Here is a 23260-nt window from a genome sequence, read left to right on the forward strand (position 1 = left end):
CGGTGGCAGATGTACTTGGTAGGCCTAACAACAGACAACCTGCTTTTTTTTTTTTTTTTTTTTTTTTTTTTGATTTACTGGAGCAAGAGAAGAAACAACCATTTGTCATGGAAAAAAAAAAGATATATAATATAGTCAGAATCCACCTGAATTTCAGTACTTGCAACTAAGCTAGCATAGGTGCAAACCACAAACTCCCAAAAAAGTCCTATATGCCTCAGGTCTGTGAATGTATTAAGAGGTTGTAGCTCCATTTCTTTGGCTGAGCAGGTGTACCTCATGTTCGACTGCCTACCAGCAGACACTCCTGTGGTAGAACAGAGAGAGAAAGGGGACCCCTAAGTGCTTGGAGTCTAGCTCACTGTTGGGCACATGTTGTGTCTTCCTGCTGCTTGGGTGCTTGACCCTCCAGGTGACTCTGTTGGCTGCCCTGCTGGGGCCAAGGGGAGCCAAGCCGGGTCTTGACAGCTGAGAGGTGTTCAGAACCTGTCAAGGGGTTAGTCTTGAGTTCAGCACCAATCCCTCTAAAACACTCAGAAAGAAGACCACGGACATTTAGGAAGCAGTCTTGTTTCTTTGCTCACWATGGATAACACTAGCACTCCTGTTGCTCTGCCTCAGCAATGTGTGGTGACATTATGAAGACATTAAAGGCTGCTACTAAGGTGCTTGTTCATACAATCTACAATCATCTTTGTGCAGGTCCTTGAAAGGGGAGGCGTGATTACTGCAGGGAATGAGCTGTGGCGTATCCCTGTATCCCCTGATTTGGGATTTATGCAGAACTTGTAAATGCAGTTGGGATGCTCAGACATGGCCACGCTCCTTCTTTTCTCTGTCACTTTTTTCAAGTTGAGGAGAGAGTTGAAAGGTTCTCTTGCTACTGCTGCTGTGGAAGAGCAATCAGCCAGTATAAAGCCGAAGGCTCACGAAATGAATTCAGCACTTTTGCGTTTTAAGAAATCAAGGCCTCCTCAAGGCCAGACTGTTTCACCAGGGTCTCCATCCAGTTTAGGTTATTGAAAGCAAAGTATGTAATTAGAGAAGTGTTTCTTGCTCCTTGTGATAGTATTAAGCTTTCACAGTAAAATTTCCAAACTCTCCCAGAAGCTCTATCGCAAAGCTATTCCTGGTCATGAATCAGTATTTTTTTTTACCTTTGTTTCATTTTTATCACTATATTAAATCTCTTTTTAAATGTCCTACCTAAATTTATTCTTTCTATATATATATGATAGACATTAGAAGACATTTCAAACAATACTCAGTTTTAATAGACTTTTTATAGCTACCTTGAAACAGGCTTCAGAGTCCTGTCTAGGTTTTTCCCTCAACTCAGCTTTCTTGTACAGGCCTGACTGGCTTTCTCTATGGTATCACATTCCTCTGTTTCTTCTTAAGTAGTTTAGAGCAATCTTCTGAGCAGACAGAGCATGAGCATGTGCAGATAATGAAAGCACACTTGGGTCTTGTCTGGATTGCACAGTAGCCTATCATGAATTGGAAAGTGTGGTATTTCACAAGAAAGAGTTTCTTGTGCAAGAAGGTTTAGGTTTCTAATGTGCCTGGCTACATTAATCCCAATTACAGTAGTGGAAAAGCGACAGTGCAACTTTGCTTTCCATGTAGTTTGCTGTGCTTGGCAATCAGCAAGGATCTGATTTAATTTAGAGCTTTTCCAGTAATTAGTAAGCTACCAGTGGTAGTAGTGGGAACAAGAGATGCCACAGAAGAGATGATACCTTGACAGTTTATCCCACACAAATTACACTATGATTATCTAAGGTTGGTATTGAAATGACTAAAGGATGTAATGGTTTTACAAACATTCCTTTATAGCTTTCAATTACAAAAGGAGCCTATTTAAATAACAAGGAGCGTGACTTTTAAATTTATCATAGCACAAAAAAGCACAGTTACAGCTGAAAGGCTTCTTCTTATGCTCAATTTTGAAACCTCTTGAAACAAATATCTGCCTTCTTTCTCCTGTGGAATAAACAAAGGCTTACGCAAAACAGAGAGGTCAAATATTTGCCATTACTTAAGTACAGAAAGACATGTTTCTACAAAGAGCATTTTAGCAGACATTGGAAGGTGGCAGAGGATAAAAATTTTATAAGATTAATATTGTTATTTCCATCTCCACCTTGTACCAATAACGTATACACCAAATGACTGCTGAGACTAAACATCATTGGAGGTATGGAAATAGTTTTTTGGTTTTGTTTTTGTTTTCCAGAAAAGAATTGCTTGTTGAGAGCAACACAGCTAATCCCAAGGAAATCCGACCCCAAAGCCAAAATATTTAGAAAACTTCAAATGCTACCAAACAATGAAATTTACAAACTCTTCTACATTTTTACAACCCTGCAAAACATGCACTAGGCCAGAGAAATAAAAGATTGACCAAAATACTCTGTTTCCTTCTCCCCGGAAAGGCCAGAGGTGAAGCTGGCAGGATACTAGGAGGAAGATGCTCTGAGGTTAGTCCTGGTCTCTGGCCAAGCAGTCTTTCCTTCCTGTTTTTCTTACAGGGACAAGACCCCAAAGGCCACTTCTGTCTAAAATAACTGGCACTTGTGGTGGTTTGGAGGGTTTATGGTGCGTGGATGAGTTTAAGAGTGAACAATGAGAGACAAAAGGAACCTGGGGACAAGGATGGAGGCAAACTTTTTGTGGGAGAAATCCTTTTAGCTGAAGAGCAAAGAAGGGGCAGCACAGAGAGACACACAGCACAGTATGGAGGAGGAAGAGCTGGAGAGATCTGGGATCCTGGACTCTGAAGAGAGCTTGATGCAAGTCCCAAAAGCGCTTCAGAGTAATGACAGAACGGAGCTAGCTGTGGTGGAAGTTATTCTACTAAAATTCACTAATAATAATTCACTAATTTACTGTTTTACTCAACTCATGGCTTTTATCTTGCAAGATAAAAGAGTGGTAGGTTTTGAGCCCTTGTGCCAGTGTTCACCAAGAGTCTGTAACTGCTGCCTGCCAATGAAAGGGCAGTCCTTGGACTTGCTGTGYAAAGGCAACTTCCGTGTGACAAATTTGCTGTGGAAGGGAGAGTCATTAGTCCTTACATCAGAGCTACGCTCCTACATTCCTCTTACTATGTAATACTGTACATTCAGTAACTATCTGGCAGTCTAGTTAATATTGCACGATGTAACGCACAAAGGTAAGTGAAAATTAAAGAAATGAGCATCATATTTGTTTTTCACCTGGCATGAGTATTTCAGAGTTCAGCCTTAAAAGAAGCCTCCAGTGGCTTCTAATCCAACCGTATATATAGAACAAGCTAATTAGTATTGTTGAAATATTAATGCTTCAGTAGCTGTCAATGTATCCGAGATTTATTTCCATGAAAACTGTCATTATCCTGCCATTTCACACTCTCACTTGGGGCAAATCTGCATCACAAATAACCATCCATATGTAAATGAAACATTAAAATTGCACAATTAAAATTAATCAGCCTAAAGATGCAAGTTATGCAATGCCCAGTCTCCAAAGCAGCATCCCAGTGGGGGAATGGGACTGCCCGGATCACTAGCACAGGCAGAGTTTCTCCAAAGATGCTCTGGACCAATTTATCCAGCATGACACGGGTGAGGCAACAGCAGCCTGTAACTGGTCTGTGGGCTCCTAGAAGGACTGTCAGTTTGCTGGCCAGCAGCCACAGGCAGTAATTCAGTTTTCAKTCCCATTGCATGAAGAGGAAGATGTTCCCCCATTTTCTCTTTTTTTTTTTTTTGGCAAAATTCTGAATTAGATTTGAATTTGATACAGCAGAAATTGTCACCAGCCCTTTCAGTACTTTGCCACCAAACCTGCCTTTCGTGCTCATAATATTTAATGTATCCTGATAGGCATAATGGGAGCCTGCAGGACTATGTTGCATGTGATTCAAGGAGCCCTTTAACATTTCTATAAAAAGTGTCTGCTTTTTTAGATGTCCTGATTGGGATACACCTGTTTCTATTTGTATAGATAAAAAATAATGTGATTCCATGAAATGGTACCTGGACTTCTGTTGATTTTGTTAAGAAAATGTATTATCTTAAGTAGAAAAAAGAGCCTTRTCTGTACCTGGGTCCTTTAGCTGAGAATCACAGTTTCATGCTGCTCAGGGTGGCAGCTTTGTGTATACAAACCATTTCCAATGGCTATTGCTATGTGATAGTGGTGATCTCATAACAATAATGATTATATGCTTTAAAAACTATATATGCTGGTAGTGAATATTTGGGGCGTGAACGTGTTGCATGGCCAGTTCCCTCAGGGACACAGTCTGCGAAAATAAGAATATTCTACCCCAGCATTTCTGCCATGTCAGGATTTCCTAGGCTTTCTCGAAGGACTTCCAGAGCTGGTGCTGCCCCAGGCTCAGGCCTGCGCTGTCAAAAGGAGATGTCAGATGTGAACCCCAGATATGAATTCTCAGCCAGAGCAGTTGAGTCCTTTCAGCTATCGTGTTCAACTCAATCATGTGGTACTTCTCAACCCAAAGGATATTCACAGAGGTCAATATCTATGTCATGGTTAGCATAAAAGATAGTTTTATTGGTGCTGCAGTCAGGTTTGGAATAGATAGTTCCACTATATCAGGTGGTTGGTACCAAGTTTTCTACAATTCTAGTTGTGTTCTTTTTTTTTTTTTTCTCAAATTTGGTCAATATGCGCAAGCTATATTGATGGGACAGTTTTTAGAGTTAATCCTTTCCCAGCTATATGTGCAGAGGCAGAAAACTAGAAATAATTTTTATAAAATTAATAAGCTAAAAAGCATTCTTCTGTGCCCYAAATCCAAACACCTGAAGATTCAAAGATCACTATTTAGCTGACAAAAAACATAGAAAAATTTGGGCTAGAAAGCAGGGCATTCCATCAAAGTAGGAACAGCTTAAAACAGAAACTCAATGGCAACCTCAGGTATAGCATCCCTTTACAGCTGGCTGCATGGGAGTACCTAATAATATACGCTCCAATCTTGGCACTTCAAGGACAATTCCTATTTAAAGCAGTGAACAGATATGTATAGCCCTCAATAAACGTTATAATTCCTGACCTGGGACATCAATCGGCAATCTTAGTTAATACACTTCTAGATAGGAGCCAGGGGAGGAGCAAAAGCAAAATGATTGCTGCCAGTATATAGATTTTGTTAGGTTTGCCTTCTTGTGATTATGTCTCTTTAGACAGCAAGACTCAATTCTGTGGGGCATCTAGTGAGCTAAATAAAAGCTGCACCCCTTCAGGGATGCAGAAAGTTTAGGGTAACCATTAATGCAGACAATGAAAGTTAGTATTTCCTTTAGCATTTAGACGGAGTGAGGGAGCTGTCATACGTGAAGGACGTAGGCTATTGTGGCTATACACGCATGCACGTAGAGCACAGGAAGCATGAAAGGCAGAAATTCAGAGCAGTTTATTGGGATTTGCATTCTAACTTAATCTCTCCACATAAAAATATGAAACACAGTGCTGATGGCTTCCCCTGCCTGTGCTCAGTCTGTCTCTCTGGACTGCTTGCAAGCAGCACCTTTGTTTCATGTGCATCTGCTCTCGCGACTGCMAAATTCATCCTTTGTCGAGCAGGACGTGTGCACAGAGGTGTAAGGAACCTAAGATGCAGCCCCTACTTTTTATGAGCTCCCCGATGGGTTACATTCACACTACAGTGCCGTCATTAAGAATGGTTGCAAGGGAAATGACCCTGCGCCTCATCTGATCGCGGATGTGTCACCTACGGACAGACACGCAGCAATTACTGCCTCGAAAAGAGGTTCACCTTTGTGTCCTCCTCGCAGCCCTCGCCGTGTGCTCAGGGAAGGGGGGACCGGCAAGTGCTCTCCTTGTATCCCCATCCAGCAACCCATGGGGCATTAAACAGCCCCCTCCAGCTCCCTGTCYGCACCCTTTGTTTAAAGTAATACCTCCAAAACCCGACTCCGTGGGTCCTGGGGAGGGAGTGGGGGCAGAAGAARAAGGGATATTTACTTACAGAGCAGTAGCAGGCAGCTAATGTCACCTCCTGGGCCAGGGGCAGGGGGTCGCATCCATTAACAAGGGCGGCGGGAGCGGAGTGGCCTGCTCGCAGGGGAGAGGGCGCCCGCGATGAGCAGCTCTCCCGCTTGCAGCTCCGCAGCCGGAGCTGTGTGGAGAGAGGCTGCTGCCTTCCCCAGCCTAGTGAAACCCCTCGGTATCATTTTACCATATAAGGAGACAAAAGCATCCAAGACACTCATTCTTTTAGGCTCTCTGCAGCTGGCACTCGCCACTTTCTCTGTTCCAAGGGTGTAGATACTTCCCCCTGCTAAACGTGCTGTCTTTGTTGGACCCCTTCCTAAAATAAGGCTCCCCCTCCTCCAGCCTTTGTTTTCCTAAGCCCCTGGTGCTTATTAATAACGTGGCTTTGCTAAAGCCGGGGGCTCTCRGTTTGCAGAGGTAAGGTTTTGCAGCAGCTTGGGCACAGACCTTCCTACATCTCTTTACCTGACCAAGAGAGTGAAGTTCCTGGCTGCAAGTGGTATGAGGCTTTATTTGCCTTGCTTATTCAGCCTGCTGAGACTCAGTCCTTTGCCCAGGGAAGAGGGAAACAAGCTGTTTCTCCTCATCTTCACGGAGAGGTCCRTGATTTTAGGAGGAGCAAGTGTGCAGGCTTTGCTTTACGAGTGCTCCGAGCCCCTTCCTGCTTCTCCCCACCCGTCTCTTTTGCTCCAAGTCCCTCATAGTGAGGAGGAAAAAGAAGAAAAGCAGGGAAAAATAATGAAATCTCCCCCAAAAATCCTTGTGTAAAAGAAAGCCAAAGGAACAGATTACCTCAGCACATGCTCCGGACCCAGCAGAGAGCCCTGCCAGTGGGCACATATTAAAGAGAGGGGGGATGCATTAGTCYTCCTATAAGCAGGGACTAATTTTACTGCTACAAAATCTAGCATGCTAGCAGAGACACATTCTGTTAATCCAAACAGTGGGGAAACCTTCCAAAGGGAGGAACTGGGATCTGAAGCACGTAGGATGAAGCACATTTGCACTCTGCCTTTTGTGGGGTATGGGGGGAGGCAACTCCATTTAATACTTCAGTAATGGTTGGTGCCAGACAGAAGGAGGTACTTTAGATTGAATGCTTTCAATCAACTAAGCTTGTCCTGGTACAAGCACAGTAAAATAATAGGCAAGGACCATTCCTAGCTCTTCTGTCAGGAGTAAAGCTTCAGGTTTAACCTTGCATTTGGAAAACACAAGCATTGTGCCCTGGAGGACAGACCCAGTATGTTTGAGACTACAGGGCTTGATTCCTGAACAGTTCAAGCTCATTTAAAGCAAAGGTGCTGCAGCCACACGTCCTCACTCTTCCCTTGCACTGACACCAGCCCTCCATGATAAGCTCCAAAGCAAGTGGTTTTCAGGGAACCTTGAAGCTGCCCTGGAGCTGCACCTGAGTCCTGGGCTCTGTTCCCAGCTCCACTGGTCTTGCTGGGTGCCCTTGGACATGACAGTGCCCTTTGCTGCTCTTCACTATTACCTCCTATCAGTATAGACCTCAGGACAGCTAAAATCCTGTGAGAGGTGTAAGGAAATTTGTGTAGGGAGAGGACTACTTAATGCACACTAATAGGAATAGTGCTTCTTTGTTATTACATTAAACTGTCACATAATGACAACAATAACCATTACTATCCATCTTAGTTACAGTTCTTACCTCAGCTCTGATTTGAAAATAACTGTAAAGAAGAAGGATGGCCTCAAAGATGATTAGATTTAGGCTGTTTAAGTCAGTTTACTTCCAGGTCTTTCTAAAACAAATTAAATACTCTAACATGATACTGGATTTTTTTTCTATTTCTATGACATTTTCAATTCCCTAAGCATCATCTGCCAGCGCTGCATCTCTGCCAAAGACCTTCTGATCAGACCTGCTGGAATTCGGTTCAATGTTGTCCACAGTTCTGAGATAAAATATGTACTGACTCCAAGTGAAGTCACTCTACTTAACTCTCTGGAGTCATCGCTTGCCCTTAGGAAGATAAGATAATTCTTGTCATTTTTGATTTAATCTAACGTCTGTGTGTCCTTGAAGGCAGAAGAATGCCTGCCAATTCATAAGCTRATGATTTGTGGCATTGCAGATGCTTATGTAGACCATAACCATGTAGATGGTTATGGATGATCTGAAGCCACAACCACAGCTGGATGTTGCTTCGAAGCTGCTGTGTGCAAGTTACCACCATAGTGGAGTATGCACCATAGCCAACACTGCTAAGGATCGCAGGGGAAGCCCATAACCTCTTATCTCCCTTCAGTTGGTCCAAAGCTGCCAGCACCACCACTTTTTTTTTTTTTTTTTTTTTTTTGCTTCTGACAGGCAGGAAAAATATGTTTTAGTGACTGGCAATACGTGCACAACAATTTTTCCATCAGCACTGAATTATCTGACACCAACCTTCCTTAATTCTTCTCCTTCGGTCAGAAAATCACTCATAAGTTCATCCAGTAATACAACTGATCATGGAGAAAGATTTCACAGAATTGCTTTGTATTGACTGTCATTTGCCCCTTGGGATGAAATGCAATCTATAAACAGCCCTTCAGTGAAGAAAAGGAGAGATCAGTGTTTCTAGGTTCCTTGGACTAGAATGGCTTCCTCATCTCCAAGAAGTCTCTCTTCTGAACTTTACACTATTTGATACCTTTTTATTTTCTTTCTCCTCTGTTTCAGTATCTGTGACCATCTCTGTTCTTCGGCTAACCTTTCTTGGCTTTATTCTGATGTATACGTTGCCCTTTATTATATCTCACAAATTGCACCATCTATCACCCCTATGCAGGAAGCAAACGGAACATCTTGAACTCCATCTTTCATGGTAAAACTGGAAAGAGAGCCATCACTTTTACTAGTAGATCACACCAATTCTCCTGAGCCGAGTATGGGCAAACCAGGAGACGGAGGAAGGGTCAGGAATTTCTCCTGGATGGAAAATTTTGTCTTTATGTGACCCACTTTCTCCTCTCTTTTTTTTTTTTTATTCCACATCATTGGTTTTCCGAGCAGCCCAGAACAGATGAGACATCTTCAAGGCTTCAGAGGAGACATTTCAGTGAAAGCAGCGGGCAAGATTTCTAAAAAGGAGACTAAATTTAGAATTGAAAAGTGCCATTCAGTGCCATATCATATGGCTTTTATATTCTTTGCATATGTAGCATTTATGTAGCATATATTGCTTTTTTTTTTTTTCAGTAATCTCTGTGTTTTAACAGGTTTAATTCCCTCATGGAGAAAGCCATACCTCACAWAGGGAAGACAAAACGGAAAAAAAGTAAGATTCTCCTACTAGAGCTTCTCAATGATTTTACTGGTCCATCAGAAATCTCACTTCAACTACTGGTTTGATATGCAAGTAACTACCACCTAAGCACTTATCTCCTCTTCTGGCTGAAAACAATAAACAAACAAACAAACAAACAAACAAAAAGAAAAGGAAGAAAAAAGGTCTGGAATTGGAATATTTCTTATTTTCCAAAGTTTGAGTGATAAAGAAGTCCAATGTCGCTGAGGGGGCTTGGGAGGTAGAAAGCCACACTTTAAAGTTTGAAAATACCTAAGCTACTGACTGATTGCATCCACTACTACTTTATCCTGGAATCTGTTATGTTACTTTATCAGAATTTATCAGATTCCTTTGTGATACTGGAGCCCGTGTAACTCCCATTTAACACAAGAGGGTCCATCTAGGAGAACTGCTATTTTTGACCCTACTGCTTAGGAAGTAATATAGACTCATGCAGACAGTTTATTTTAGTTCATTAAACCTAAAATAACAGCATGGCAGTATTAAATCCCAAGTAGAATATTTTCAGATATGTAGTTTTGTCCAAGTATATAAGAAACATGCAAAATATAAGTGGTTTTTTTTTTGGTGTATGTTTTATGTCCCCATGCAGTCTTCCTGCAATATCTCTTTCTGCAATGTTACAGTCTTTTCTTCCTGTAAGATGATTTGGAGTCTCAAGTAGAAATATTCAAGCTAGAAGTGTTAAGAGTTTCGTAGACTCTAATGAAGAAGTAACAGGTACCTTCTGACGATCCATTAAACCTAATTTAGTAAGACATATAGGTGAGTTCACTAATCTATGTGCTTTGGGTTGATGTAAGACTTATTTCTGGGAGTTTTGTTTCTGGGAGGATGCAATATGAGAAGCTTAGTATTTTAGAAATACTGAGCTAATCTGAAAAAATTGTGCTCGTATGTTTGCTTTCTTAATATTTTTGAATAGTTTCCACGTACAGCCTTTTAACATTTTTCTTCGGTGAATTTAATGGGAAATGTCAAGGCTGAGTAGCTTTTATTTCTATGTAGGATAAAGTTCCATCACTTCAGGATATTTTTAATGAAATGTTGACTATTTCCTCAGAATACTTTAATATCGTTATGTGCTAGCCTATATAATACCAACACAAATTTGGGGCTAATTCTGTGACAGAAAGGTCTGGAATAGTGCTGAAAACAGTCTGGACTGTTCTGGTCACTTTAGGCAAAGATTTTATTCATTTTTTCAAGAAGYTGATCTGGACCTTCTTTTACATTCTTAGCCCCAGTTTCATTCACAGTACTATATTTCCCMAAAAATTAAATCTCCAATCAAATATGGCAACATGACATCAAACCACTCCATACGACTATTTACTTTTTCCAATGAAGTGACAAGAACTTTAAAATTCAGTTTGTTTCCTTATCCATCTTCTTATCCTGCACACTCATATCTTCTAAACGCATCAGGTTTACCTGGCTCTAATTCCTCCAGTCTCCCTTGGAAATGTTTTTAAATTCTGACATTATATTGGCTACTTGCAGGTGCTCAGTACTAAACCTGTTTTAAGTAAGAAACTATGTGCTACACTTATTTCAGTTATTTCATCCCTGAGTCCCTTTAGATATGTTGGCCAAGCATTGTTTGGTTCTAAAATTTTCTCCCTATTTATTTTGTTTATTTGCTCCATACCTCTTTTATAGACACTTTAGCTTAAAATAGGTCATCTGATGATCTCCATAAGGAAGTGTACTGCCCTGGGAATCTCTCCAAGTTCTCTACAGTGAATACAAGAGAAAAAAAAATAGTTTTTATGCTACAGCCTTCTTTTCACTTTTATGCCTTGTTTATCTGTTAGCCTTATCATTCCCCAGATTGTTCAGCTTACCTTGAGTCCAAAAGAGGTACACAGATGAAGAAAGACTTTTCAGATTACTTCAGAAGGCCAATATTTTGATGGAAGTAGAAGCAGTCTCTATTTCCATTTTGAATATGACTGGGGACATACTGTTTTGCACAAAAATCTTACTGTACAACAACAGTTATTTTTCTGCTCAGCCACAGTTTATATATTCTATACATAAAGAGAGAGGCTCTGAGACAGAGGCTTAGACATATATTAGAATTAAAAATATGAGCTTAGACTGTGCACTTTGAAGTAGAGTCCTTGCTGTTGATCCTATTAGCTCTTTGCTTTCTTTGAACTCTACAAATGCTCAGGCCCTTTAAATATTAGGATTAGAGCCATCATTTTGATGCTGATGTGAATGTTCATGTCTAACACTTCTCATGGAGCTGAAAAAAATATACCATCCATTGTCAGCCTGATAGACTTGTGAATTGTGTTTGTTCCTGTCAAATCTGTGTACACATGGGCATCTAGTGAAGTTGTTCTCTTACTGTGAATGAAATTCAAGTGTGGTGAGTAAAATTATATAAAAGTTTTGTGACAGTGGCAAATCTTGAAGATAATGTGTCTCAGGCTTAGGGAGAAGTCAGAAGACGCATTATGAAGCAAATCCTGTCCTTTCATTCAACTCTAAGGTCTAATCATAAAGTTGRAAGGGTCCTTACTGGGTTGCCTCAATACTGATGCCTTATAAAAATGTGAAAGMAGTGGTAGTATCTCAGCTAATAATAGTTAGATTTTGTCTAGAATAGTAGGAAATAGTCTAGAAATTGTTTTTTTCCTACTTCACTCAAGTTTTATCTGTGCTTTCAGAATGGACATACCCTGTGACATGGTCAGTTTAAGAAACTTCCCCAGCGTGGAATATGGAGTCAGTGACTGCCAGGAGAAGATGAGTCCCTTAAGTCCTGGCTGGGGACTGCCAGACTGGATGGTTGCTCTCCATAGAGGTGTTCTGCCCTTATGCTGGTCAGAAGCATTTTCAGGAATCCAGACATCAGTTTTGCAGGAAGCTTTCTTAAAAACATCTCCTTCCACCTTTCTGTCTAAGTATCCCTTGCAGCTAGAGCTGGTTGATAGTGCTTTTATTAATCTTCACTTCTATGCTACATTTGAATTTGTAAGTACAGGAAGAAAAAGCAGATTGAAAGCAGAGTTATATATACTTGGGCAGGAATCCAAGCTAAGAGTCTGTTCACACGTCCTTTTCCAGAAGCCTGCACAACTGTCTGTGTAACTGATCCCTGATCCCTTCCAGGCACGGTGAGCTGGCCCRGCCCGTGCTCTTCAGATGCTAAGTCTCTGCTAACTCAGCCATTCTGATTAGGCAAATAAGGAAATAATTACAAAAAGCAATCAAGATGGGTCGCAGACTCCAGTAGGAAGTGATGATAACATGGGGAAGAATGGCTGGAATGAAAGAAAACATGCATCCATATCCTAATGATTCCAAGCATGAGCGGATGATGGTCTACACTGTTCGGTCACAACCAGCCTGTTTGTGCCCAAAGCTAAGTATTGCTCTCCCAAAGAACTCCTAAGCACAGCTCAAGGGCTGGCGTGCACTAAGCAGTGCCCCGAATAGGAAGGGTGGATGTCACTGTCTTGTTTTGCAGCGAAGGAAAAGGTAGCTGCCCAGAAACCCTGTGCTATGCTACTTAGACTCAAGGTGAATCTTTTGTTATAAAACAAAACATTGAGACAAAGAAAAAAAAATGTAAGTTCTGTTTTCCATAAGGAGGTCCTTAGAAAGCCCACTCCTGAGATTTCTAAGGTKTAGTTGATCTGGTTTGTTCCATCCACCATTGTTCCTCAGGGCCCAGAGAAGGGCTATTTTTGTTTATTTACTCACAGCCCTTTTTCTTGAAAAGTTTGCTGCTTGTGGTTCTGTGATCCCTTGGTATTCAGACCTGGTCAACCCTGTATGTGAGATCATTGAAACAGACTGTTATGCTCTTTTCAAGTATATGCAGGCATACTGACATATGGAATCATTGGGTTCTTCATTTCTATCCACCTAGATCTAAGTAGAAGACTATGTCTTTTTATGGAGCACAACACATACTATGTACAAATAATTATGTCCATACAATCATACCCTCTGTTAGCTGACAATATTTTGCAGCTACAAATAATTATGCTATCAGACAGTAATTACAATAATAAATTGTGTCCTCCTTAGGTCATGTATGAAGCTGCAAGCTATTGAACTTTCAGAATTAAGTGAAGCGAAACTACAGATAGTACCATGACTTGAGTTATGGTTGCAGTCAACTCACAAACACAAATATTATTCCAGTGAAACTCAAGAATGCCAAACTTGGAGTCCTCATTCACAGTGAAACTCTTGCTGAAGCTGATGAGTTTTTTGATAGAAAGCAAAAAGAAAAGAAATCAAAAAGGAATGACCTTGCTATGAATTGTAGTAAGAAATTCCAACCATCTTCTATGCTGGTTTATTTGTAATGATTCAATGTTTTCCCTTTGATTGCCTCTCTAGCAAACCTGAAAAAAGGAGTACTTCCACTAGTAGTGGCAAGTTCTGTTCTCATATTGACCTCTCTGTAGAGGACTGAAAAGAGAATGATACCAGTTTGGTGCTATGAATATAACTGAGCGCACCTGTTTCTATTCTAGGTTGCAGTTTGTGGCCCAGAACAAAAGCAGTGTGAATCTCAGATCGCAGGATAAATTGMAGGACCAGCCAAAATCCATTTCGCTTTCACAGAATCACAGAGCGGTTGAAGTTGGAAGGGACCTCTAGAGATCACCCAGTCCAACCCCCCGGCCCAAGCATGGACACCTAGAGTACATGGCACAGAGTGGCATCCAGACGGGTTTGGAGACCTCCAGAGAAGGAGACTCCGCAACCTCTCTGGGCAGCCTCTTCCAGGGCTCTGTCACCCTCACAGTGAAGAAGTTCTTCCTCACATGGAGATTAAACTTCCTAGTTTTTAAKTTATAGCCATTACCTCTTGTMCTGTCACTGGCCACCAACGAGAAGTTTTGGGTATCCTGAGCTGTAAGCATGGAGCTCTGACAAGCCATGGACTCTTACAGTTGTTTTTCAGCAGAGCACCATAYAGTTTGGGTATGCTAGAAAATGTAAAACCTATGAGTAAGAATACGAAGGAGCAGCAACCTTTGGAAGACCATTTTCAATAGAAGGGGACAAAACCAATACAATGTGTTAAGATCAAAGCCTTTAAGGGAAATGGCTTGTTTTTCATGGTTTTGTTTCTAAATTCCTTTAAGTGATCAGTCTAAAATGGAAGATTCCAATCTCGTATTCTAGCTGGACATTTGTTATTGTTACCACAGTCACACTAATGTTTTGGGGGAGCAGTTTAGTAAAATTAATTAAAAGCATAGGTCTAACTCATTGCATCAGATTAGAAAAGTACCAGTCATCCCACAGAACCTCTTCTCTCTATTGATAATTTCTAAAAGGACCTCTTAATGTTTCCATCACAATCTCCATTTTTCAGAGATGTTTAACTTTACACAAAAATGTACCTTGGACTGAAAATTTCTCTGGCAATGTTGGCTGGAAAGACTATTGGACTATAGTTGTTGAAAATTTTAAAATAGGTTTGTATCTTTTCCTTTCAAGGATATATTTTTTAAACCTAGTGATTAAAAATCTTATTGTCCATTTGTCTGTTTTTTCAATTATTTGAAAAAATAATTGAAACCCCCCCTTGAGTGAGGGGTTTTATCTTGTGAATAGTTTACAAATATTTTTAAAGACCATCTGCTCTTTGCAGAGAGAAGCAATGAAGTATAGCCCACAGAAACAGCCATGATAGCAATTTTTAGGAGGTGGTCCCTTACCAAAAAGACATTTCGCTGAGTCARCCTGCTCACTTCTTGTTTCAGGGAGCAAACAGCAAATATGCAGCTTTCTGTCGTTACCAKTTTAAATTACATGCCCAAGCAACTAAGCAGAGAGAGTTTTCATGGTCATTGGTCATCACAGTTTTTCAAGTCATATAGATTCCCAAACACAAGTCTGTCACTAAAAGGGCTGTAGGTGTAAGAGAAAAGCTTGCTTAGGGGGCCTAAATTATTACAGTATGTTGTAGCTTTATTATGTCTGACAAGAAATGTATCATTTTTTTTTTTCCTGCAGGTAATAGGGCTAGTGAAATAGATGGTCTAGCAAACCAGCACCTGCTCCAGAGTTTCCATTTCTCATTGGTAACCCATCATTCCCAAATGATCTCTCTCACTTTGCTGTTGTTGTTGTTGTTGTTGTTGTTTTGAAAGTCAAAGCAATTTCTGCAGATTATTTCTCTCTGTTACAGTCCCACCAAGCTATGAGGAAAAAATCATAAAAATATATATCCCCTTCCTTCACTAGAAACACTTCACATTCATCTGACATACGCCTTATGTTTTTCATCCCACTCGGCCTCCACTTGGAGGTGGATTTTGAAGAGTTCCTGCAGCCAAAGGATAGCTTGGGTCATCTCATGACTGCTTAACAGAGTGCCCCAAASCGCAGTAATATACAAGAAAACCTACAAAAGAAAAGAAAACCTGCAAAAACGACAAACGATAAAGATAAGAACCAAGCATGACCCCATTCTTACTACAGGCAGTCTATATGAGTTCAGCTTTTTAGTATGGACTTTTGGAAGACTCCTACTTTGGTGTAGGAGTTCATAAAAGTAAAAAAGAAGTCCCTACATTGATAATTCAGGCCATTTCTGGATCAAAAGATCGTATACTCTGTATATACAATAATTTATGTACCATCCATTTTACCTATTTTTAACTCACCAAGGGACAGGTAATCAAAACAAGCCTTCCATGTGCCCACTATCGGGGACAGAGAAAGAGAGATGTCTTCAAGGAGTGGCTCATTAGACAYCTGTCAAAGATGGAATGACCGACCYTACAGACACGCTTTTCTTTCCCTGTTGAACATAGAAGGACTCTGGATGTCTAGCTCTGATGACCACCGAACCTTTTGATAGCTAATGTTGAAAGGATTTCAGCCCTGGAGGCAGGCCTGCCTCTGCAGAGGGGCCCAGCAGAGCAGTATTAGCTGAGCTATGACCAGAGGCAGAATTCACACACGCAGTTTCAGCTCTCATATTCCCTCTGCTGAAMTGAGGAGAGTTGAGCACTGCAGTCCTAGTGCTGCCTAGAGGTTTTCTAATGCAGATGAAAGGGAAGAAAGGGGAGAGTCTCTCTCTGATAATTACTTCTTGGTCGGGGCAGCGTATTCAGGTCTCACTGTTTGGCAATTCTCCCTGTATTTCAACACTCAAGTCGACCCTTGGATCTGGACCTTAGTTCCTCTTTTCTAAATTAGGAATAATACTATTTTTCCTTTAAGAAGGATGTTGTGAGAAGAAATACAACGAAGACTGTGAAGCCACTCAGCGGCATGAAGGAGCTTTACGAGTATCTAAGACAGTGTGTTTAATATATGCTTATTTGAATTCCTGGCCCCGAGCTTAGACCTAGAAGTGAAAAGTGACAACAAATAGAATTTATTCCGATGTCATACTCTCTTCTGTTGATCTATACCATGAGCACCATGCTGCTTAATGTTAGTCTGTCTGTCTGATGCTATAAGCAGCATCCTAACCCCTTGGTGCCTTCTTGCCCGTGCATCCCAAACGCACCCAACACCAGTGACTGCAGAGAGGGTTGCACTGAGATTGTGAATGTGCTCTGTGAGCAGAGATGAAAATACTCAATATTTTACATATGGGATTAAWGAGTGAAAAATGGGGATACTGTGTGGTGGCATCTATGGATAGGAGGCATTCCTGTTTTCATATGATAATCTGTAGACATGCCAGGACTTTTCACCCTTAGCTGCAGACTACCAATGAGTGGCTACTGTTATGTATTTCCTTGTAAAAGAAAGTGTGCAAATCTCCAGGAAAACTTTGGTGAATGTCCGGTAAGCCTTTCACAGGGAATATGCTGCCTTGAAAGCCCCTGGCTTTGTTTATTGAGTGTTTGAAACAGTTTCTGTTCCCACATTCGTGCCCATTCTGCTCCCATGACAATGCAATTTGAAAAAGTATTTATTTTCCTGTTTTTAAGGAGTGCTTTCCTATCACTTGTTGCTTTTTGAAAGTTTCACAGAGACATCAGGAAAAAAACAGGTATAAATGAGAAGCAGTTCAAAAGTGCTATTGAAAATATAAACTGCAGGAAAATACTTTTTCTTTCAGCTTTTCCAGTTTCACAGCCTCTTGGGGGCCTTTGTAGCAACAGCCAGTAGATCAACCTTCAGCAGAAATTTTTAAAATTGTGTAAAGTTGATGGATCCCTTAAAAAATGTGCATTTTTGCTAGTGTTTCTTCCATGTTTGTGTCAGAATAAACTGAGAGAAAGCAGGCAGAATGGCTCAAACTAGGACTGTCTGTAATATGACCTGTGATCCTCTGAGCTAATCAGTATTAGATGATGAGCACTGTTGAAACTGCCTGAGATTTATCAGCATGAAACTGTACTCACTGTGGTATAAAGCCAGAGATAAAATATTACAGCCAGTAATAACTCATCCAACAGAAAAACAACTTTGTCTGAGGCATTCAGATTGGCTATGTTCTGATTAGACAGCATAAAGCAACAAAAAATAAAAAAGGAAAAATGGTAAGGAAAATGAGAAAACTCTTTGCTGATGCAAACCAACACCAGTTTGGCATAACTAAAATTAGAAAGAAAAAAGAGGAAATCCGGGCTTCGTTAAAATCGGTGGATGTTTCTGAGCAAAAATTTACATTAGCTTCAGTGGGGCCAGTATTTCATCTCCAAAATAAGTATTCACATTCCCTTCCTCCTCTCATTTTCTTCCTTATAAAATGGCCTTTTAGAATTTCTATATTAAAGAAGTGTTTGAATGAATCTGCCCCCTCCCAGCCCCTTGCCAGCTGCTATCAAAGGTCTGCCTTGTTCAGATGACTTAGTGTTTGGAAGGGGAAAAGTGAAGTTATTCATCCATTAATCGTATTTTCAAACGCTAGGTAAGAACAGAGTATTATTGTTGGAAAGCCTTTAGAATAGGCTCGCTTTGGAAACAGGCTTTGGGCCTTTTTGTCTTCTTTTTTTTTCTACTTTTTAATTCAAATCCAGTGAAAAAAACCCACTTCATTAGCATGTATCTTCACGATCTTTTTCAAGTTTTTTCAAGATTTTTGGATAGCCTAATGTTTTGCTGTATGTGACTGGAATACTACTTTTTCTACTTGTTTTTTGAAGGGATACTGTGATTACACCAGYGATGGTACTTTAACATTAAGTACCTAACCAGAAACATTCTGTGGTATCTATTGTTTTTGCCTGGGGCTTGGACGACAGACAAAGAATTTAAGGATATGAGTAAATTTCTGGCATGACAGAAGCGAGGCTGTGCTATTAAAAAGGTTAGCTTTGTATATGACTTCTTTGTTGTGCAGTTTACTGTGGAGGCATGTCAGTTTAGCTTAATGGCAGGGTCTTGGATAAACAAGACAAATGTGAGGCAATGGTCTTGGGAAGGCAGCTCCCAGTCCATGCTGAGAAAACACAGTACTCTTCAGAGCGAAGCGCCTACCTTTGGGCTCCAGGCAACTTACAGAACTTATTTCACCAGTGCTGGGGAGCAGAAGGCTCTGTAAGATCCTGAAAGGAGCAGGTCCTGGGTCAGCAGTGGGACAGGAACTGCAGGAGGACAGATGGGCCTGCAGAGACTCTGGCTGCGACGTCTGAAGAAGTTAAACCTCCCCAGGCATCAGTGAGGAGACAGCGAGCTCCTAGATAAGGCAGACTTAGCTAAGACAAACATGTCCAGGCTATTCTGTTTTCTACTTTTGTTCTCCTGCTTAAGTTACATGCTGTTCTTCACATAAAAAAAAAAATGGAACAAACTCATTTCTAACCTTGCTCTTTCGATCCTATATATACTAACATTCATGGGAACCCACCAGAGTAAGCAAGGTTCAGACATAGTGAGTCTGTAACAGCATGGACAAGGACTGGGTCAAGCTAGGCCACCTTAGGACCACTTTTCCCAGCAGGAACATTTCTAGGCATGTTTCATTCACTGTTACAACAATCCTTGGTTTGGACCCAACATTTTCACACTTAGAGGCCCAGTGAACAGTTGATAGAAACACCCATATTTCAGCTACTGTCAAGAGATCTTTGACAGTTCGTATCAAGTACAGATCCCTTGTGCCTCTGAAGTCCCCACTTAGACATTAGACCAGTCCCAAATACTCTGAAGTCAGATGAGCCATTTGTGCGAGCCCTGGATGTGGATCAGTCCTAAAAAGTAGTGCTCTCCAGAGGTCCATCATCCCTATCAGAGCCTGTGGAGCAGCTGAAACTACCGTTCAGCAGTTTGAAAATAAGTCTTCTTTTATTTCTTTTCCCAAATAATGCAATAGCGAACAAACTTTTTTGCAAAGCATCATACCTTTAAATCTCTGGCAAAAAAAAAAAAAAAAAAATCTTACCTTTAATTATACTTTGTAATCCTTGCTTGAAAAGGTCTCTTTTTATAAGAATGTTTATAATAAACATGCATGTGTAAGTGCATCCCAACACACACAGACACATGCACAAACAATCTATTTTTTTCCAAAGAGGTCTTGTTTTATTGGCTTCATTTGAAAATTAGTGCTCTCATGAGATGAGGTTAAAAGCAATTTAATGTAACAAAAGCCTGATAATTGGCATTTGGCGGTTATTGCCAACGCTGTTTTACAGGCAAGTTCTGAAGAATTCCTGCTTTGACACCTAGTTAAGCTTCAATGCCTTTCTTTCTTTTACCTTTTCACACAGCTGCTGTAATCCATAACAAATAATTGTTTAAACACAAAATCAGCAAACACTCCGTGTAATTTGCCTTTCTCTCTTTTAAGATCATTAGGAAATGGTGTCAAAGAGAAAAAAAAAAAAAGGAAAGTCAAATGTTCCTTTTGTCCTCTTTTTTTTTCCTTCACTGTCTATTCAGTTTTCAAATAGTCATCGCAAAGAAGAAAATGCTGATAGAGGGGAAAAAAAAACCTAATCAAAAGCTTTCTGCCTGAAGTCTTTCAGTGTCCTATTCAAACCAGGAAAGTGTCTAGTTAGGCATGGTTGTATTCCTTGGGAACATGAAAGCATGACAGCATATTATTAGTGCAGAAACTAAAGAGCAGCTGTTATTTAGCACCTGGTTCCTGAGAGCAGCCTGGAGATGCAAAGTGCGATGCTGTGCATGTGTCCTGACAGACAGCAAGAAATGAATAAACACCCGAAAATCCCCTCTTGCCATAAGAAAGAAGCATCCCACTCATGATCTCTATATAGAAAGTGTTGACAAATTTCCAGCCCTCTTCCTGAAAGGGAAGATGAAAGGCCTAAAGGGGCCAAAGGATGGCAAAAATCAAAAGAAGTCACTTTCTTACCTTGCTGCAAGCCGGTGGTGCCTCTGCTTGCTGGTGTGAGAATGAGAGGAGACAGAGACAAATGCAGAGACTTACTGCTTTATTGGATTACCCAAACTATGCATATAATAATTAGATGCTCAGGCATTCATTCTTCAGACAAGCTATAAATATAATATTTCCAAAGTACCAGCCATGCACAGGAGATAAGGACAGCAGCACCTCTCTGCTGCTGGCCTTTTAAGGCATCGTAGTTACGGTACCACAAGACCTGTAATGGAAAGGGCTGCTCCTCGCCTGAGCAACCCTGGCTCTCTGCTCTGTTTGATTTGGGAAGGCCTGATCTTAAAATACACACACCTAGGGCAGCGAGCTTCTGGGAGGGACCCTCAGAGAACAAGAGCAATTTAACGCCTTGATACTTCAGCTGAGCTGTAAGAGTCTAGCTTCTAAATCAGATTATTTGTCAAAGCTTTGGGATTAACCAAAACGCTCCAGGAAATGCCGACTGCTCTGAGGATGTTACAAACTCTTACTTCCATTCCTTAATCAATCTTAGACACACGACCTTGTTGCAAGGCAGTCTGAGTGCCTCTCATTCTGCCCCATTTTACCCTTGCAACACCTTGTGTAGGGGAGGCACTGGTAGTTCTACCTTTATTTTTTTTCCCCSCTCAGGAGAAAGAAGCTCCAGGGATGAGCCTGAGGTCAGGAACTAAATGCATGCCTGGCTGGCAGTGGGCTGTTACTCAGGAGTCCGCTTTCCTCTCCACACTTCCTTCCTGCTGTAATGGACTTGTTACCTCAGGTTAAGTGGACATTCACATGTTTGAGAAAGGGGAGATTAGAGGTGAAAGAGGTTCAGCAGCTCACACAGGCAAAGCCTCTCTGGCTTCAGAAGAAAACCTGCCCAAGCAGAGCTCTGTGCAGAATTAGAGTTACAACCTCCCTCTTCGCCAGTAAAAGGCGAAGTAAAGGTCCATTTAATGGACTACTTGAGAGTATGTTGCAGTAGGGACAAGTTCCTTGACCTAAGGGAGAACTATTTTAACCCTTCCTTTTCACCCAGAATTTTCACCTGAAATGAAATGCAATTGCCTAAGTGCATTCACGTCTCTGGGCACGACAGCCTAATGGGTCCCTTAGGTTCCTGGCAAAAATTTGGCCTGTGAGTCCTATGGTTTTGTTCTGGCTGCCAAAGAAATGCCCTGTAGGGATCTTGCTCTGTCCAGGGAGAAGGGAGGGGAAGATGTGGGATAAAGAGTCTGAATCAGCAAGTAGAAAGTCCATCCTTGAGAAGATGAGCAGTGGGATGTCAAGAGGAGGAAAAGGAATTCCTCTATTTATATAAACGAGAAGAGAACTCACCACCATCACCATTCTCTTCATCCCGGGCATTGGCAGAGGTTGGGAAAAGAGTTGCTTGGAAGTGTCACTCTGTTGGCTGTTGGGATGGCAGCCCCAAGCTGGGGTCTTTCTCATGGTGCCAAGAAATGAGGCGGTCACGACTGGAAAGGTGGGAGTTGTGTGTGTGGCCCCAGCTGTGAACATGAGGCTGAACCCAAGTATCTGCAGTGGCATTTGGCTGCAGAAAGCCCTGCATGTGACACCAGTGCTCTGGGAGACTGAAGGATGCATCCTGTGAGACACTTAGGCAGCAGTGTAAGGAGGCAACACTCATGTCTGTACCTGCTTCTCCCCTTTCTTGTTAACTGCAGCTACTCTTTATGCTAGAGATGGGCCAAACAGAGGGAAATGCTGTGGGGAGCATAGAGTTCAAGGGTCATTTGGAGAAAAACGGACATTTTCAGAGGCATCTTCTCCCTTTCCTTATCCCCACTCCCAGAAGAGCTCTTTCTGACAAGGTGAGCCTCTATTTTTTGTATTAATACACCTACACAAACACAAGCCCTGTATATTTCTCTTYCCCTGAGAGACCTACATTCCGGAGAGAATTTTGCTTCTGAGACAAAGACACCTTTTCCATAATAGAATCTTTCACACTCTTAACAAATTTTATCCAAGGTAGATCTCTGAAGATCAACTGCTTTGCTAAACCACAACAGTAAAATAGGTGCAAAAAAACTTATAGCCAGATTTTCTGAGGCAACTGAGAGCTCTCCCAGCACTTGTAAATAGCAGTATGTATACACAAGCTTGCTTAGCCACATGCAACAGTATCTGAAAAGCTGAAAAAAATGGTCTTGGTATATTAATACCCATTAAGAGATATTCTCACCTCCTGGCTTTTCTCTGAATAATTCATCTGGATAGCACCATGGGTCAAGCTGTGGAGATCTGATATTAACACAAAAAGCATGCCAGGTTTTCTGACATGACAAATTGATTCATGGTTTGATACGGAGCCCAGTTACATTTTATGTTTTTGACCCCAAACCAGTTAGAGGTTGGCATTTGGAGGATTCATCCTAACATAAAAGCCTATAGCAACATGTCCTCAGCCCCTGCCAAGCCACACAATCTGACAGCTTGAGTCAAGTCTCCTGGAACAAATGACKTTCACATGTCTCCTTTTGTCCATACAAAAATTCCCCTCTTCCAGACACCATGGACTAGGAGCATGGCCTAAAGACTCAGATTAAGGAGATAAGAGAAATATCCTAGAGTTGTTTCTTGATGAAAATATTCRTGGCCT

The 23260-nt window shown here is 41.2% G+C and overlaps 1 protein-coding gene across 1 annotated transcript in view; it reads right to left on the minus strand.

Moving 5' to 3' along the window:
• FHL2 (four and a half LIM domains 2) overlaps positions 1-6113 on the minus strand; it is a 22823-nt gene extending 16710 nt beyond the window's left edge. Inside the window, exon 1 of the mRNA XM_026034479.1 lies at positions 6005-6113. The gene's annotated coding sequence lies outside the window, so the exon portion shown is untranslated. The remainder of the gene's footprint in view (positions 1-6004) is intronic.
• Between the last annotated feature and the right edge of the window lie 17147 nt (positions 6114-23260).

The sequence above is a fragment of the Nothoprocta perdicaria genome, unplaced genomic scaffold (genome assembly GCF_003342845.1).
Source record: "Nothoprocta perdicaria isolate Ctin4 unplaced genomic scaffold, notPer1 scaffold_144, whole genome shotgun sequence".
NCBI lineage: Eukaryota > Metazoa > Chordata > Aves > Tinamiformes > Tinamidae > Nothoprocta > Nothoprocta perdicaria.